General features: G+C 47.8%; 2 long non-coding RNA genes across 5 annotated transcripts; one reads left to right on the plus strand and one right to left on the minus strand.

Annotated features, from left to right (window-relative positions):
- Positions 1-191: 191 nt before the first annotated feature.
- Positions 192-12,580, plus strand: LOC116856104. 4 transcript variants are annotated; one of them, XR_004380469.1, is made up of 4 exons: positions 192-386; positions 865-1,046; positions 1,427-1,798; positions 12,244-12,580. It is a non-coding gene; the product is annotated as an uncharacterized LOC116856104 (long non-coding RNA). The 4 variants fall into 4 exon arrangements; XR_004380468.1 differs by having other exon boundaries at positions 192-378; XR_004380470.1 differs by having other exon boundaries at positions 192-378; positions 946-1,046.
- A 4,734-nt stretch (positions 12,581-17,314) lies between these two features.
- On the minus strand, positions 17,315-17,822 carry LOC116856003. The gene is made up of 3 exons (XR_004380461.1): positions 17,709-17,822; positions 17,566-17,625; positions 17,315-17,407 (listed from the first exon to the last, which is right to left on the minus strand). It is a non-coding gene; the product is annotated as an uncharacterized LOC116856003 (long non-coding RNA).
- Positions 17,823-17,835: the final 13 nt, after the last annotated feature.

The following is a 17,835-nucleotide window of genomic DNA, read 5'->3' on the forward strand; positions in this document are numbered from 1 at the left end:
TTTTCTTTACCTTTTTCATACATTCGTTCCCTGAGTCAGAATACTCCAGAGTGGGCCAGCCTGGGCCTCAGCACAGAGGACAGCACTCTTTGAAGGAGGAGCTCTTCTTTTGGAATTACCCAGCTCCCCCTCACTCCCCCCTCACCCCCCCCCCCGCAATAGTGGCAACATGAGCCTGACCCTGACATCATCATGGAGCCCAGGAAATGTAGTGTGACCTTGTCTGTCCTTATATCCCTTCCTCTCCTTCACCATGGTATCACCAGCCTAAATGTCACCACTGGATCCACCAGTGGGAGGAATGAGCCATCCCTGTCATCTCCACCCCTGTCATTTCTCAGCCCCACAGCCCCTACAGGAGTAACAGAATGGGGAATGGTGAGGGGGTGAGGGGGTGGGGAGGGGCTCTAGTCAGGAAAGCTTCAACTGGGGGACTGAAGACCTTGCTCAAAATTATTCTTCCTCTGAACTTGTTTCCTGGGGTCGGGGAAGGCAGCAGGTTGTCTTCTAGGCGACCAGAGGGCATATTAGGTAGACATGGGTAACTGCTACTGCCTGGAAGGGGCCCACCATTACACACCTGACATTCTGGAAAGTGGGTGGGTGAATACGGAGTAGGTCAGTGGTTACCTGCCTGGACTCTGGAGCCAGACGTCCTGGGTTCTAATCCTATCTTGGCCACTTACCTATCAGGCACATAAAGTTAGATATAATCCCTGTGCCTCAGTGTCCCCATCTGTACAATGGGGGTAAGAGTGTCTACCTCCTAGAAGAGTGCTGGATACAGAGGGGTCCTTACAACACCAGATCTGACTCTCACGTGGCAATTTTAACCTCCCCCTTACCTCTGCATGCTCTATCCAGACGCTGCCTTTGCATATGTACAGCTTCTTTCAAGAATTGGCCAATGTGTCACCCTGAACAACCTGCTACCCCTCCCCCCAGTAGGGTATGGTGCCCCTGTGATGTTCATAAATGCTGAGTTCTCTTCTGAGCTAAGTAAGCCCTGATCAGCCAGACCAGGGAGCCTCGCTGGACAGGGCTGGGTATGACCAACTCTGTGCCCCCACCATCCCCAGGCATAGGGGAGCTCTTTCTGGAAAGGAAGACGCCTATATGGTGCCATGTTTGGGACCTTGAGATGAGTTCTATCTCTGCTTCTCTTCCTCCCTGCCCTTCCCCAGGCTAAGTCCAGAGCCTTCCCTGGGCTCCCACATACTTGGGGGCTTTCCTTATTACACCGTCCATTACTCTAGGTGTCACTGTTTGGTCATTGTCATACTAAGCCTGGACATAGACTTACATCCACACAGAGGTGGGAGCGTGGGATGGTGGTGAAGGGCGTTTTGCAAGGATTGTTTAAGCATCAGATCAGCTCCCGTGTAGATGCATTTTGGACTGATTCCTGACTCAGTTCCGTTCATAGGGACCCTGTCTCCCTCACCTCCTAGAAGCCCTCCCAGGCCTGCTAAAGACCAGCGTTTGCCAATGCCCCCGCCCTGACTTTCTGTGGAGCACATGCGGTTAGAGAGCTCGGAGACGCGGACCAGAGAAGGTCTCCGCGGCTGCCTGGGATCGATGCATGAAGAGATTCCAGGGCGGTGGTGGAGGAAGGGCCCAATCCCTGAGATGACCCAGCGGAGGAAAAACCCGGTCGACACCAGTTTGCCAAGACTACAAGTCCCAGGAGTCCGAGCGGCAGGCCTTTCCCTTCTTCCCAGAACCACGTTTCCCAGCAGCCATCGGGAACGTCATGGAGGTCCTCTCGAAAATCCCGCCCCCTCCTCCCCAGTGACAGGTAGGAACTTGGCCGTCTCCAATCACAGCTCACACCCCTCCCCCCCCACCCCCCGCTGGGCCTCGCCCCAAAGGTATTTTGGGAAATGTAGTCCCGTTACGCGTCAACGGGGAGAAAAACCCAAAGTCGAAGTCTTGACATTCATTTAGGCTTAGATTGTAACCAGTGCTCAGACCTTTCCAAGAGTTTTTAAAAATACGGGCGAATTTCCACGGATAATTGTAAAATGGTAATAAGCGTCTTTTAAAACACAAGTGCATAGAAAATATGAAAATGCGTAGAAAACGGGAACAAATATTTCTCAAAATATGAGTATCTTGAATATGTACTAAATTACAACATAAAATACGACATAAAAATTCTTCCTTGGCCTCGAAAAAAATGGCTAAATACTGGTCCAAACTAAACTTAGTTTCTCTAAAAAAAAGCACACACACTTTTTGTTTGGAAATAATATCAAGCTTACAGATAACCTGCCCAAACACAAATAGTTTCTACCCAGATTTATCTGTTGTTAACAGTTTACCCCATTGCTTTGGATTTATCATTACTTATTCATCCATCCATCCATCCATCCATCCAACACCCACCCATCCGTCCTAACCCAATTAGCAGGAACAAATTAAAATCAGGTTTACTGACCAGTTGCAGGGAAGGAGACCACATCCCAAAAGAGAAGCTGTGATCAACTTACGGCATTCGGGGGAAGAGAAGAATTTGGTGAAATTTGAGTGAAACTGTGGTTTGGTAGCTTCAGAGCAAAGCAGGGATGTGTATAAATGAGTCAACAGTTATGGACTGCAAAGTGGACTCAGGATCCGGTTTCCTTGGAAACTACAAAGTTAAGATAAACGTGGCATGCTATGCCCAGAAACTCTATATAAAGCTCTTCATCGGGGCTGGAAATTGAGGCTTCTTGTCTGTGTCAAAGTGACGTAGATCTTCCGGGAAAAGTGGGCTAAGTTCCATTCCTACAGATAGACTTTCAAACAACAAAGTTTCGTAAAGCCTGTGATTTTAGAGAACAAACTTCCTCAGTGAGTAAGAGAGCAGTCCTTGCTCACAAAGCGGGTGGTAGGACCCTTCACAGGTGCCGCGTATCCCTGGGAGAAATGTTGCCCATTAACTCTGCCCGGAACCTTACCTGTGTGTGTAGATAAATGGTAGGCAGAGGTTTACAGTCCAAGCAGGTTTTAGTTTCTCAGTAAGTGCATCTATTTTCTGAAGCATGTTTTAGTTACATACACCGTCGCCCTTTACCCCTGAATACTTCTGTGTGTATTTCCTAAAAACAGAGATGCTCTCTTACTTATCCACGGTCCTCAACCTCAATAAACGTAACATTTACTGATTCTTTTTATCTAATGTCTTGAGCCATCAGTTTCATCAGTTGACCCAAATGCTCTCTCACAGCACTTTCCCCTTCTAGTTCAGGATCCAGTCTGGGCTCAGGGATTGCATTTTGTTGTCACATCTCCTTGAATCTGGAACATTTCCATATTTATGATATCGACATTTTGGAAGAACAACCCAACCTTTTTTTTTTCTTTTTTTTTAAATAGAAGTTCCTCCCTTGAGTTTGCCTGACGTTTCCTCGTGGTGATCCGACTCAGGGTACTCATTCTCCACCACAATATACGAGGTGAAGTGTGTCCTTCCTCCTTATGGTCAGTTGAGGGAAGCATGGAGAGCATGGAATGATTGCTTTTGTTTTAGGTCCTGTTTCTGTCCTCAGTGGTTCACTTTGAACATGGCCCCTCCTGGCTTCTACAGGCTTTTCCGTGCCAGCCCTGTGTTCTTTATTCATTCATTTGAACAACCTCTTCTCTGCTCCAGCCCCAAGCTACCACCGCCTCTTAAAATGCCAGCCTCTGTCATTCCAGCAGCAAGTCGCTTTTTCCCCAAAGCACAGGTGGTTGTGCGAGCCAGGCCAGATGGCAGCATGAGCCTGGTTTTGGAAATTCTTGCAGGAGGCAAGTAACCTTCCCTTCTCAGTCTATTTCCACCTACTCCAAATGCAACTGGACTTCAGCTTCTAACCCTGAGCCGTGACAGCTCCTGGCAGCCTTCCGGGCAGGAAGCCAGAGCTGGGGTGGATTTGGAGGACAGAGGTGGTGGGAAGTAGAACACTGGCTCTGCCTTCAAAACAATCTTTTGGGCAGTGGTGGGTACATGCAAAATAATCTGTGTGTAAGGACCGAGGTACAGGGAGACTGCCCATTAATTTACCATTCGATTTAATACTAGGACATTATTATTTACTACTCTTTCCTTCATGCCCACCTGTAACCACGATCCTGAATCATGTCTATCCTTCATTCAATTTCCATGATTACTTTGGCACGTATATACACGTCCCCAAACAGCATATGATTTCTTTTTGCCTGTTTTTGAGCTTTGTAGCAAGAATATCTGCGTTAGTATTCTAGAGTTAGTATTCTAGAGTATTCTAGAAGTACCAAAGACAGGGTAGTTTAAACAACAGAAATGGTATTTCTCACCGTCCTGGAAGCTGGAAGTTGAAGATGCAGGTGTCAGCAGGCAGGCTGCCTTTTCTTTGTGTCCTCACTCGGTCTTCTGTCTGTGCTTAGGCATTCTGGTGTCTCTCTCTGTGTCCAGATGTCCTCTTATGAAGGATACCAATCAGCTTGGATTAGGGCCGACTCTAAGGGCTTCCTTTTAAAGCCCTTAATTTGGGGGACCCGGCTCAGTGGGTTAAGTGTCTGCCTTCGGCTCAGGTCATGATCCCAGGGTCCTGGGATCGAGCCCTGCATCAGGCTTCCTACTCAGCCGGGAGCCTGCTTCTCCCTCTCCCACTCCTCTTGCTTGTGCTTTCTCTTTCTAATGACCTTATTTCAAAATACAGTCACATTCTAAGGTGCTGGGCTTCAACATAGGAATCTGTGGTGAGGGGCAAAAATCTAGCCCATTACCATATTTTACTATATGCAGCTATAGATACAGCTAGCTTTTTTTTTTCCTTTAAGATTTTATTCTTTAAGTAATCTCTAGGCTCAGCATGGGGTTCATACTTACAGTCCCCTAGATCAGGAGTTGTATGTTCCATGACTGAGCCAGCCAGGTGCCCCAAGGTTTTTGTTTTTGTTTTTAAATAAGAGTCTTTTTTTAAAAGATTTTATTTATTTATTTGACAGACAGAGATCACAAGTAGGCAGAGAGGCAGACAGAGAGAGGAAGGGAAGCAGGCTCCCTGCTGAGCAGAGAGCCCAGATGCCATGCTGGGCTCCATCCCAGGACTGCAGGGGTTTGATCCCAGGACCCTGAGATCATGACCTGAGCCGAAAGCAGAGGCTTTAACCCGCTGAGCCACCCAGGCGCCCCTAACTAAGAGTCTTACTTTCCTTCTTTCTTTCAGAGCAGTTTTAAGTTGACGACAAAATTGAGAGGAAGGAGCGGGCGGGGTGGGGGTGTGCACCTGGCTGGTTCAGGTGGCTAAGCTTCTGGTTAAGCTTCTCCCTTGGGCTCAAGTCATGATCTCAGGGTCCTGGGATCGAGCCCTGCCCTGGGGGGTGGGGAGTCTACTCTCCTTCCTCTGTGATCTCTCTTGCTCTCTCTCAAATAAATAAATAAATAAATAAAATATTTTTTAAAAAGGTCGAGAGGAAGGTATGGAGATTTCCCATATACCCCACCCCCACACCTGCATAACTTCCTCCCATCAACATCCCCCACTAGAATGGGTACATTTGCCACAATGGATGAACCTACACATTAGTACCCCTCGAGGTTTACCTGAAGGAGTCACTCTCAGTGGTGTGCCTCCAGTGAGTGTGGACAAACGTATAATGGCATGTGTCCATCATTATAGTATCATGCAGTCCCCTAAGAAAGCCTTCCCTGCCCCGAGGGGCGAACCATATTCTCTTGCATTCTTTTTTTTTTTTAAGATTTTATTATTTACTTGACAGACAGAGATCACAAGTAGGCAGAGAGGCAGGCAGAGAGAGAGGAAGGGAAGCAGGCTCCCCGCTGAGCAGAGAGCCCGATGCAGGGCTCCATCCCAGGACCCTGGGATCATGACTTGAGCTGAAGGCAGAGGCTTTAACCCACTGAGCCACCCAGGCGCCCCTTCTCTTGCATTCTTAAAGTTTTCCCTTCCACACGAAAGTCTTCAGTCCACCTGAAGTTGATTTTTGTGAGGTATGATGGAGAAATCCAATTTCACTTTCCCCCTAAGGATAAACAATGATTTCAACAGCCTTTGTTAAATAGTTATCTTTTTCCGATTCTCTGTGGCCCCTGCCTCATTATATTTTAGTACTTGTGGGTCTTTTATGGGGCTCTCTGTTCTTCACATTCATTTACTTGTTTAAGCCGGCATCAAGACCGTCCTGTCTCAGTAACCGTTGCTTCATATGACATTTCATGGAACAAGTCATTACAACTTTGCATAAACCCACCCAGCAATTAGGAAAAGAAGTAACACTCCCCAACTCATTTTATGAGGTTACTACAATATTAATACACACACACACACACAAATAGTCAAGGACAGGACACCCAGCTGGCTCAGTCCGCGGAGTGGGCAACTCTTGATCTCAGAGTTTTGGGTTCGAGTCCCACGCTGGGTGTAGAGATTATTTAAAAAAATAGAATCTGAAAAAATAGTCAAGCACAGCATAAACAGGGAAAACCACAGTCTATTTCTCTCGTGAATCAAAAAAGTCCTGAATAAAATATTACTTTCTGATTTAATCAATTGATTGATTCTCCACATTCATAGGTTAACAGAGGAAAACCAGATGACTATCACCACAGATGGAAAAAAAGCATTTGATAAAAACTTGATCCAATAAATAGTTTTTTTCTACAATGAACAAACAATTTAAAGCAAACAGTGGGAAAATCAGCAATAAAGCAAATCCACAGGAACAAGAGCAAAACAAGTGGCCCAAAAAAGGGGGCGCAGAAATCAATGGAATGAAAGAGGGAAGAAAAGTCTAACAAAACAAGATGTTGATTTTAGAAAAAGTTACTGACATTGATTGACTTTTGGCAAAACTGAATAAGAAAAAGAGAGAGGGGCTCCAAATAAAGTGCAACCCATTAAAGTGGATAATTATAGCTAGGACTGAGATATGAAAAATAATTAGGGGCACCTGGCTGGCTCAGTCAGTGGAACATGCAACTCTTGGTGTTGGGTTCATGAGTTCGAGCCCCTTGGTGGGTGTAGAGTTTACTTAAAAATAAATGAATAAACTTTAAAAATTGTAATTAGAGGGGCGCCTGGGTGGCTCAACTCTGCCTTCGACTCAGGTCATGATCCCAGGGTCCTGGGATGGAGCCCCGCATCGGGCTCTCTGCTCAGTAGGGAGCCTGCTTCCCCCTCTCTCTCTCTGCCTGCCTCCCTGCCTACTTGTGATCTCTGTCTGTCAAATAAATAAATAAAGTCTTTAAAAAATAAAAAATAAAAATGTAATTAGATAGTACTGTAACCAACTATGGGCCAGCATCTAAAAATGTAGATAAAATGGTTAAATCATTAGAAAAATATAAAATGCCCAAAATTATGCAAAAATCAAGAACTTGAGTAAATCAGTAACTACTAAAATATACAAAGTTAGAGTCAAAGATTTCCATTCTCTCTCTCTCTATCTCTCTCTCAGAAAATCTCCAGGGGCACAGATGGTCTTCTAGGCGACTGATATCAAATATTCAAGAAATGCTTAATTTTTATGTTATACACATTATTCCAGAAAATAGAAATCATGTAGAATCTGTCTGGTTCATTTTTGGAAGCTAATGCAACGCTGATTCTAAAACCAGATAAGGAACATGTACAAGAAAAGAAAATTATAGGTCAATTTAATTTGTGAATGTGGGTGCAAAAATCCTACATCTCATAATAGCCTACTAAATCCAACACTGTATTGTAATTCATCACGATGGGGTAGGATTTATCGCTAGTTAGCAAGGGTCGTTCAAAATTAAAAAAAAAAATTCTTTTAGTGTAATTCACTAACAGACCAAGGAGGAAAATGTAATGATTTCAGTCAACATGGAGAAATAATTTGGTAAGGTTTTATATCTATTTATGAGTGAAAATTAAAACAGTAAACTTGGGGGGGGGGAGGATATTTTCTTAACCTTTTAAAGCTTCCAGCAAACACCATAAAAATTTTGGATGGCTTCCTTCCAAGAGCAAGAATGATATTAGGATATTCTCATCATGGCTGTTGCTTAACACAGTACTGTATATAAATCCTGGTTAATGGTTTATTTAAAAAGCTGTAGGAACAAGTAAGAGATATCAGCAAGGTCCTGAATTACAAGATTAACCTAGAGGGGTGTCTGGCTGGCTTAGTCATGGATCCTGAAACTCTTGATCTCTCGGAGCTGTGAGTTTGAGCCTCACGTTGGGTGTAGAGATTACTTAAAAAAAATAAAAAATCTTTAAAAAGTCAAACAAAAAAACCCCCAAGATTAACCTACAAAAATCAGTTCCATTTCTTTACACCGACAATAGACAACCATGAAATGTAATTAAAAATACCATTCATCGGGGCGCTTGGGTGGCTCAGTGGGTTAAAGGGTCTGCCTTTGGCTCAGCTCATGATCCCAGGGTCCTGGGATCAAGCCCCACATCGGGCTCTCTGCTCAGCAGGGAGCCTGCTTCCCCCTCTTTCTGCCTGGGTCTCTGCCTGCTTGTGATCTCTGTCTGTCAAATAAATAAATAAAATATTAAAAAAAAACCCATTCACCATCCCTCTGAAATACCTTGAAATCATCTGGGAACTAACACATTAAAAAAATTAAGATTTGGGGAGAGAAAACTTTATTTTTTTTAAAGATTTTATTTATTTAAGAGAGAGAGAGTATGAACTGGGGGAGAGGCAGATGCAGAGTCCCCACTGAGCAAGGAGTCCAACACAGGGCTGCATCCCAGGACCCTGCCTCAGCGGAAGGCAGATGCTTAACTGACTGAGCCACCCAGGTACCCCAAACTCTAATTAAGGACCCAAAGATGATTGGAATAAAAGTAAAGACACTCTATGCTCTTGGTTGAGTGATTAAATATTATACAGATGTTAATACCTCACCAAAAAGTCATAGATCTAATATAGTTGTAAACAAATTTCTACTTGGATTATTTTAAACTTTTATTGAGATTCACATACCATATAATTCATACAACTAAAGTGGACAGTTCATCGGCTCTTGGTACATACAGATACGAGCAACCATCATCCTGGTCAATTTGAGAGCATTTCACCATCACAAACAGACAAACAAACAAACACCAAACCTGTATCTTTTCTTTTTTATAAAGATTTTATTTATTTATTTATTTGACAGACAGAGATCACAAGTAGGCAGAGAGGCAGGCAGAGAAAGGGGGAAGCAGGCTCCCTGCTGAGCAGAGAGCCCGATGTGGGGCTTGATCCCAGGACTCTGGGATCATGACCTGAGCTGAAGGCAGAGGCTTAACCCACTGAGCCACCCAGGTGCCCCTGTTTGTTTGTTTGTTTTTTTTTTTTTTGTCGTTGCTTTGGGGCTTACATTTTAACTGATCGGAATCAGGTTCTTATTTATACTAGCTTAATTCCAGTGAGATAGAGAATTGGAACTCCTATGGAGCTCTATTCTCTTTTCTCTCTTCCTGTGGTATTATTGTCATTACATATTAATATTACAAACCCAACAATAATTATTATTACTACTTTACCATCCATAGTTATTTCCTTAGCTTTCCTCTACCACCTCCTTTGTGTTGATATTGGAAAATATTTTACATCTCTGCATGTTATAGGCCAATGATACGTTATTTTGCATATTATTTTATACAATTGATTTCAAAATCAGTTAAGAGAATAATGGAGAAAAACTGTGCATTAATAGTGTCTTTTAAAATTACATAATTACCAGGGCATCTGGCTGGCTCAGTTGGTGGAGACTGTGACTGTGGATCTCAGGCTTGTGAGTTTGAGCCTCATGTTGGGTGTAGAGGTTACTAAAAATAAAATCCTTAGAAAATGAAATAAAATAAAATAACTTAGTTACCTTAACTAGTTTTCCCTATGGATTTGCCTTACCATCTATAATTACTTTGCCTTCTGCCTGAAGAACTTCCTTTAGTAGTTCTTGTAAGGCAGGTCTGCTAGCCACAGATTCTCTCAGTTTTTGTTTATCTAGGAATGTCTTTATTTTACCTTTACTTTTGAGAGATAGCTTTGCTAGGTATAAGATTCTTGGTTGCCACTGCTATTCTTTGAGCACTTTGAGGGGTGTCTGGCTGGCTGAGTGGGTAGAGCACATGACTCTTGATCTCGGGGTTGTGAGTTCAAGCCCCACATTGGTTTTAAAAAAATAAAATCTTGGGGGTGCCTGGGTACCTCAGTTGGTTAAAGCCTCTGCCTTCAGCTCGGATCATGATTCCAGGATCCTGGGATCAAGCCCCGCATGGGCTCTCCGCTCAGCGGGGAGCCTGCTTCCTCCTCTCTCTCTCTCCGCCTGCCCTCTGCCTACTTGTGATCAGTCTGTCAAATAAATGAATAAAATCTTAAAAAAAAAATCTTGGGGCATCTGGGTGACTCAGTCGGTTAAGTGCAGACTCTTAGTTTTGGGTCAGGTCATGATCTCAGGGTCCTGGGACCCAGCCCTGCATCAGGTTCCATGCTCAGCACAGAGTCTGCTAAAGTTGCTCTCTCCCTCTCCCCCTGTACCGCCCTCCCTGGTCCGGCTCATGTGCTTCCTCTCTTGCTCTCTCTCTTAAAGAAATAAATCTTAAAAATAAAATAAAATAAAATCTTAAGCAGCAACAAAAAAGAAAGATTTTTCTCCTTGTCTTTATTCTTCCTGGGGGACTGTCCAGGCCAGAGGACGTGTGGCATGTTGCATAGGACATGTTGCCATAGGACACCCAGCTGGGCATTTCCTGTGCTTCATCAGAGTGACCAGGATGTCACCATCTTCCACCTTCCCCTCCCACACACCCCAGGAGACCGGTGGGATCCCTGTGAAGTTTTAAATTTGTATTGATTTTCTAATGAATGTGGTTAAGTAGTCTTTCAGAAGACTCTGGTTTTAGAGGCATTTGAGGATCCTCCTCAGGGAGATGGTGGTCTTTGGTTGGGAAGAGCCCCACATAGTTGGTAAGGTGGGATTGAGACCCAGAGGGAGCACTGCTTCTTGGCATGGCCAAGGGAAGGAATCAGCTTTCCTTGGGCAGCCTCCATGGGAGAGGCTTGTGGAGGATGCCCTAAGCCTCGGATTTTAGGGACTGAAAATCTCTCTTTAATAAAATTTCTATGAGAATCCAAGAAAGTGATCACAGCTTCATTCACCCAGATAAAGGCAGTTCGCCGGCACTGATGGTGACCAGTGCTCCAGGCCCTGTCCAGCGCTCTATAACCATACAGACACCCAAAATCGGCATCTCGACCCTACCAGAGTGATATTGCGATTATGCCTAGTCTACAGTCGAGGAAGCTGGAGGGTCAGAGAGGTAAAGCCACTTACCAGTGGTCACAGAGCGAGTAAATGGTAGTTGGGCCTTGAAAAGACTGACCCCACTAATCCATTCAGTCATGATTGTTGAGAACCGGTGAGCTGAACGTTATAGTTCTGCGCTCTAGAGACAGAGAGGTGAAGGAGACAAGGATCCCTACTTTGGAGAGGGACATTCAAGGGAGAGGGCTTGACATTTGAGGGGGAGGGGCTAACATTCCAACAGGAGGAACTGACATGCCAGTGGGAGGGGTTAACATTCTGGGGGAGGAGCTAACATCCCAGGGGGAGGGGCTGACTTTTTTTTTTTTAAGATTTTATTTATTTATTTGACAGAGAGAGAGATCACAAGTAGGCAGAGAGGCAGGCAGAGAGGGAGGGGGAAGCAAGCTCCCTGCCGAGCAGAGACCCTGATGCGGGGCTTGATCCCAGGACCCTGAGATCATGACCCAAGCCGAAGGCAGAGGCCCAACCAGCTGAGCCACCCAGGTGCCCCAGGGGCTGACATTTTGAGGGAGGGTTTACATAGTACAGGGAGGGGCTGACACCCCAGGAGGAGGGGTTGATATTCTGGGGGAGGGTTCAACAGCCCTGGAGAAGAGGTGACATTCTGGGTGAAGAGGTAACATCCCAGGGGAGGGGTTGACATCTCAGGGGAGGGACTGATACCCCAAGGGGAGGGGCTGACATTCTGGGGGAGGAGCTTATGTCCCAAGGGGAGGGGCCAACAACCCCTATCTTTCAGAGCCTACAGCCTCCTCCTCACAATAGTCTGTCCCTTCAAGTATTGACGGAGCCCACGGCGCAAATCTCTGCCATCCTCTGGAATCCCTGACCAGAAGAGGGCCTCTGCCCTCACGGAGCTCACAGCCTAGGGAAGACAGTCCTGAACAGCAAAATCCTGCAGAAAGATATTTACCTCCCTGGCAGGAGGGAAGCAATTACTCGCTCTTAATCACTACCTCTGTTTCTCTCAGCAAGGAGAGAGGGGAGGCGGCGCCCCCAATCTGGCCTGGTTTGAGATGTTCCTAGCCGTGGGAGACAGACAGACTGTCATCAAATGTCGGAAAATAGCTGTCATGAGACTCCTCACCCCCTGACACTTGACACCTTTCCCTTCCCAGCACCTGAAGCCCTCCTTCCTCAGCGGCAACAAAGCCGTAGTTTCTGTTCCTGTTGACTGAGCACAGAATGCTTCCTAATCCTCACGCACCCCTGCTGGGGTAGAGAGACTGAACCGCTCAGGGTCCCAGTCAGGGTTAGGATGTCAGGGTCCGGGTTCAAACTCAGCACTGTGGCGGGAGTCCAGAGGCCCTTCCCGACACACACGACCAGCTGTGCTATGGGTCTCCTGGTTCTCATTCTTGTCCCTGCAGAATCAAATGAAGAGGGGGGGCAAGGTGACAGCCTTACCCCTTTGTCTGTTTCATTCGCTTCTGTGTCCCTCGCTCCTGAGATGTGGTCTATCATGAATGATTCGCTGCCCCACGCTCTGGGTCTTGTGGTGACCCAGACCTTGACCAGTGTAATGAATTATTCATTTCTTTGAAAATGGAGAGACTTCCCATGTGCCTCCTCCAGTGGTGGGTGATGCTGGGGACCCCAGAGGAGTCATCCCAGGACCCTGATCTCAAAGAGGCTGCAGGCTGGCCCCAGAGATGGATATAGTCAGTGAGCTATCAAGTTGGTTATAGCTGTGACAAAGCAGGAACCAGGTGTAAGGGGTGGAGGGGGTGGGCTTGAGAGATGGAGTTGAAGCTTTGATGGGGTCTGTTGGAAGGCCAGGCTGAGGGGCACTAGGGAGCCATGGGAGGTATGTGAGCAGAGAAGGGTTAGAGTCAACCCTGAATGTAGAGGAGTCCCTCTGGGGTCCCCTGGGGGACAGAAAGAGGCCAGGAGAAAGTGAGCATGGGGGTCCTGGGGGAGAGGAGAAGACCTGAGTGGGGGCCAGGCCATAGAGATGGAGAAGAGAGTATGACGGAGGGAGGGGCTAGTAGTGGGCTCTAATCCAGGACACCCTCCCTTGCCTCATTTCCTTCCAGTCTGGCAGAGTAGGGGAGACTAACCTCTCCATTTCCCACAGCCTGCCACGCCCTCCAGGCCTCCCCTGTGGCCATCCTGGGTCTAGAACCCCTCTACTGGCTGCCTGCCCTCAACTCCGTACTCCTGTCCTCAGAGGCAAACTTACTGACTTTCAAACTGTGTGACCTTCAGAGCACCTCCATTTGCTGGTCTATGAAATGGGTGTATTCATTTCTAATGGCTGCTGTAACCAATATCTATAAACATAAAGGCTTAAAACCACATGAATCTATCCTGCAGTTCTGGGGGCCCTAAATTGAGGGAGTCACTGGGTTCAAGAGGAGAGTCCATTTCCTTTCCTTCTCTAGTTTCTGAAATTGCCCTGTTTTGTGGCTCGTGGACCTTGGTCCATCTTCAGAACCAGCAGGGTTGGTCTCTGGGTCCCTCGCTCTTCTGCCTCCCTCTCCTACTTCCTAGTGACTATATGCCCCCCCACCCCCAGATAATCCAGGATCCTCTCCCCATTTTGACAAACAGGCTTAATTTCATCTGTGGCTTTACTACCCTGCTGCTTCTGCTGGGGCTGGTGGGGATAGGGGATCCCAGGCCAGACATGGTGGAAATGTGGGTGCTGCTCAGACCACTGGAGCTCACCCTGGGTGGGGGAGGGGAGAGTGGGTAGTGGGTGCTTCAACCCTATGCGTTACACACCCGGGGACCAGGCCTCCAGGCTATGCCAGGCCCTTGGCAGAGCCGAGGGAGAGTGTCTGAGGAGGACATGGGTGAGAGGTCCAGCCATCCTGGGAGGACCTGAAGGGAAATTCCTGGGGGTTGGAGACAGTATGGGGGAAGGCGGAGGGTGGGGGAGGTCCTATCTCCTCCAAGCCGGGAAAATATGGGGTGTGCAGGTTCAGCAAGAGATGGATAGGAGAATGGGGAGGCAGAGAGAGAGAGGAGGAGAGAGAGGGACAGAGATGCAGAGAGGACAGGGAAGAGGGAGACAGAGATGGGGGGGAGGGAGACACAGAAGACCCCGAGAAAGTGGGACAGAGACCCTGAGAGAGGGATAGAGACCCTGGTGGGGGGCGGAGATGACGCAGAGGCCCTGAGAAATGAGGTGAAATGGAAGGCGGGGGGATGCGTGCAGGTGCAAACGTGATGAGACTGCGTAGACATGGGCGTCAGATGGCAGCCAAAGCTGGGAGGGGAGGTGAGAGGCAGGTCAGGCTGCCGGGAGGGATCAAGTGGAAGAGGAGACAGAAAAAGATATGGAGACAAAGACCCAGTGAGAGACAGGAACACGAAGAGCTCTAGCGAAAGACCAAAATAGCACCGGCCTCAACCTGAAGGAGAGCGCTTGGGGGAGACAGACGGACAGGGAGACAGACCACGGAGGGAGGGTTGTGGGCTTGCATGTAAAGGCAGGACTGTGGACATGGCCGAGGAATTTGGAATGAGTGTGACCCCCACAAGCCTGATAATCCCAGGACTGAGCGATTCCTGGGATCCAGGGCTCTGGGGGCTCAAACTGGAAAGTTCGATGCAGCCCAGGACGCCTTGGTCCCCCAGGTGGAACAGAGCAACACTGGGACAGCCCTGGGCCACCCGCTTCTCTGGCTCAGCACTGCGTTGGTTATCATCATGCCTGTCTTCTCTCGCTGCCCTGGGAAATGGGCCTCCCCATCGACCTTCCGGTGCCCTGCTCTGGGAACAAACTACTTTGTCTTTCTCTTGTTTTCAAACTCCCAAATGTTGCTAAACTAAAGGTTAAATTTTGCTTCACGTTCTGAGTCTTTTGATGTATCCACGGAGCTGCCGTGGACTGAGCTCCAAGGTGGGCGGGGAAATTCATCTCTTCTTGTCTTGGGAAAACGCATTAGAGACACCTCTGACCCTGGCTGCACATCACAATCTCCAGGGGGAGCTTTTAAAATCCGATCGATGTCCAGGCCCCATCCCCAGGCGTTGTGGTTTAAGTGGTCCAGGATAGAGCTGGGCTCTGGGACTTTCAAAAGCTCCCCACGGGCAGCGGGCTGAGCCCCATCCCTCTGAAGTGCCTGTGGTTGTAGAAATGCAACCTTAATAGCTCCCAGGAGACCCAGAACCCCAGCACTAAGTGGTTGAAAACCCTGGGGGTGGGGAGGGGGGGCATGCAAAGATCGACTGCTCTGTCTGTATTTGGTTGTTCTACAAGCATTAACAACCAAGACCCAAGATCCCAAGCTGGGGTTCCCTTAGGAGTCAGATCCTATTCTGTGCACCCCACTTTCAAGCTCCCTGGTCACGGCCACCAAGGATGGGAGGGGAGAGCAAGCAGCCACACTGGGAGCAGGAGGGGTTTTAAGAAGCCTTCTAGAGGAAGCAGACGCAGAGCGGAGGTGGGAAGGGGCACTCCAGGCGGAAAGCACAGCTTGTATGTGCAAAGACACAAGGGAATAGCATTTTTTACTATCTCTGAGTTATATGTGGTTAAGGATATACTGGGGCGGGGTGCGGGGGAGCTGTGCGAAGGGTGTAGGTGAGATGGAAAGGAAAAGAAAAGAAAAAAGACTAGAGGGAGTCAGGTCCTACACAACTCCAAGGCCCGGCTGAAGGGCTGGGACTCTTGTGGGGGGAGGGGGGCGATCTGAAGTGGGGGACATGGGAAGGCTGCTAGCAGGGAGGGACAGAGTCAGCTCTGGATGTAGAAGGACCTCTGTGAGAGCTGGAGGTTAGAGACAGCAAGTAAGGCGAAGGTCGGGGGAGAGAGAAACCCTGCTAGGAGCCCGCCAGGAAGGTCTCCGAATTCCGGATTGCCCAAGCCAAGTTCCCTCCCCGAGCCCGGCGGACTAACTTCTGGCTGGGGAAAATGGTCCAACATCGCCCTCGTGTGGTGGCTCTTAGTTTTGCAGCCAGGGCTTCCCGTAAGTAAAACTAGCCTCTACATCAGGACGTTTTTGAGAATGAAAGAGGACGCTATTAACCAATGACGTTGCAACAACTGGCTCAAGGTGTCTGCAATCCGCGAGGCAAAATTGAGTGAGGCTATAAGTCCGTTCCTAATCGAAATTTGCTAGGCCTTTCCTGAGAAAGTCGGGATGTTTGGTCACCCTCTTCAGGAGCTGCCCTTTTAGATGTTGAGTCGAAATGAAATTGTTCATCATATAAGAAGGCGGAGGAAGCTCAGCCAAAGGCTAGGGTCCCCCAGGGCATTCCGTCTGCTGGGGATGAAGGCAGGCAGTGGGGAGGAGGAGGTTAGTGAGGGAGCTGGTAACAGACTGTCTGGAGGTCTAGACACTTCTATAGGAAGGGGCATTAATAGTGGGTATTGAAGGTTGAGTAGAAGTTTTCTAAGAAAGGAGAAAGGTGTGTTGCAAAATATAACAATGAAGATGATACCTGACAAACTCAGTTTGTGTCTTTGGTCTCAACTTTTTCTGGCTGTGGCCTCCAGAGCCCACTGAACAAAAATTTTCACCTTTGTCTGAATGAGAAGAAAACCAGGGTTCAGAGAGAAGGAATGTAGCTGAAGTACACAGCAGTTCGTGTTGATGCCAGGTGAGTCAGTCCTGCTCTCTCTCTGTGCCTTCTATATATATATATATTTTTTAAGATTTTATTTATTTGAGAGAGAGAGACAGCACGAGCAGAGGGGAGGGGCACAGGGAGAAGGAGAAGCAGACTCCCCTGCTGAGCAGGCAACCCACTGTGGGATTTGATCCCAATACCTTGGGATCATGACCTGAGCCAAAGGCAGACACTTAACTGACTGAGCCACCCAGGCGCCCCTTCCCTCTGTGCCTTTGCACCCAGAGTACAAATGTCCCTCCTCCTAACTGCTCCCGAAAGACTCCTACTCATCTCTCAAAACCCAGCTCAAACTTGGGGCTCCCTGTCTCAAACCAGAGACTCCGGGCCTCTAGCCCCTCCTTTGTCAGGCCCAGGAGACTGGACTCCTGGCCCCCCTCCTCCTGCTGTCTCAGGAGACCCGCTCCTCCAACAGAGCTGGGGAGGCTGTGACCAGCCAGGATGAAACAGGTTGTGCTGATTCAGTCCATTTATTTGGTTTCAGAGACCAGAGTCATGACCCAGGGCTGAACGCTCTTGGATTAGGCATCCTGTGTCTTCTCATTGCTGAGCCTAAGGGAGGAAGACACAGAGATACACAGAGGCATGGGAGAGGAGAAGAGGCTAAGTGGTTAAAATTGGGGCCAAAGGAAACAAAAATAAAAATAAAATAAAATTGGGGCCAAAGAGACCGAGATTCAGCTCACCACCCTTACCCTCGTCCCACTCACCTTGTTGAAGAAGTAGATGGAGGCAAGGATGGTGAATACAGCCATAGCCAGGGTTACGTTCTGCGGGGGGCAGTCAGAGGTCAGGGCTCACTCCCTTCCTTCCCTCCCTCTGACCTCCCTCCCCCTGCCAGACCCCTCCTCACTTCCTGAAAGTTCATGGCCATGGTCTTGAACTCCGTGCTTGCTTGACCTTCCTCTTCCTTTCCTGGACTCTGAGGCAGAGAGGACAGATCAGCCACTAGAACCTAAGAGGGGTTGCCTGGGAGACCA

The sequence above is a fragment of the Lontra canadensis genome, unplaced genomic scaffold, assembly GCF_010015895.1.
Source record: "Lontra canadensis isolate GAN:19392208 unplaced genomic scaffold, GSC_riverotter_1.0 scaffold107, whole genome shotgun sequence".
NCBI lineage: Eukaryota > Metazoa > Chordata > Mammalia > Carnivora > Mustelidae > Lontra > Lontra canadensis.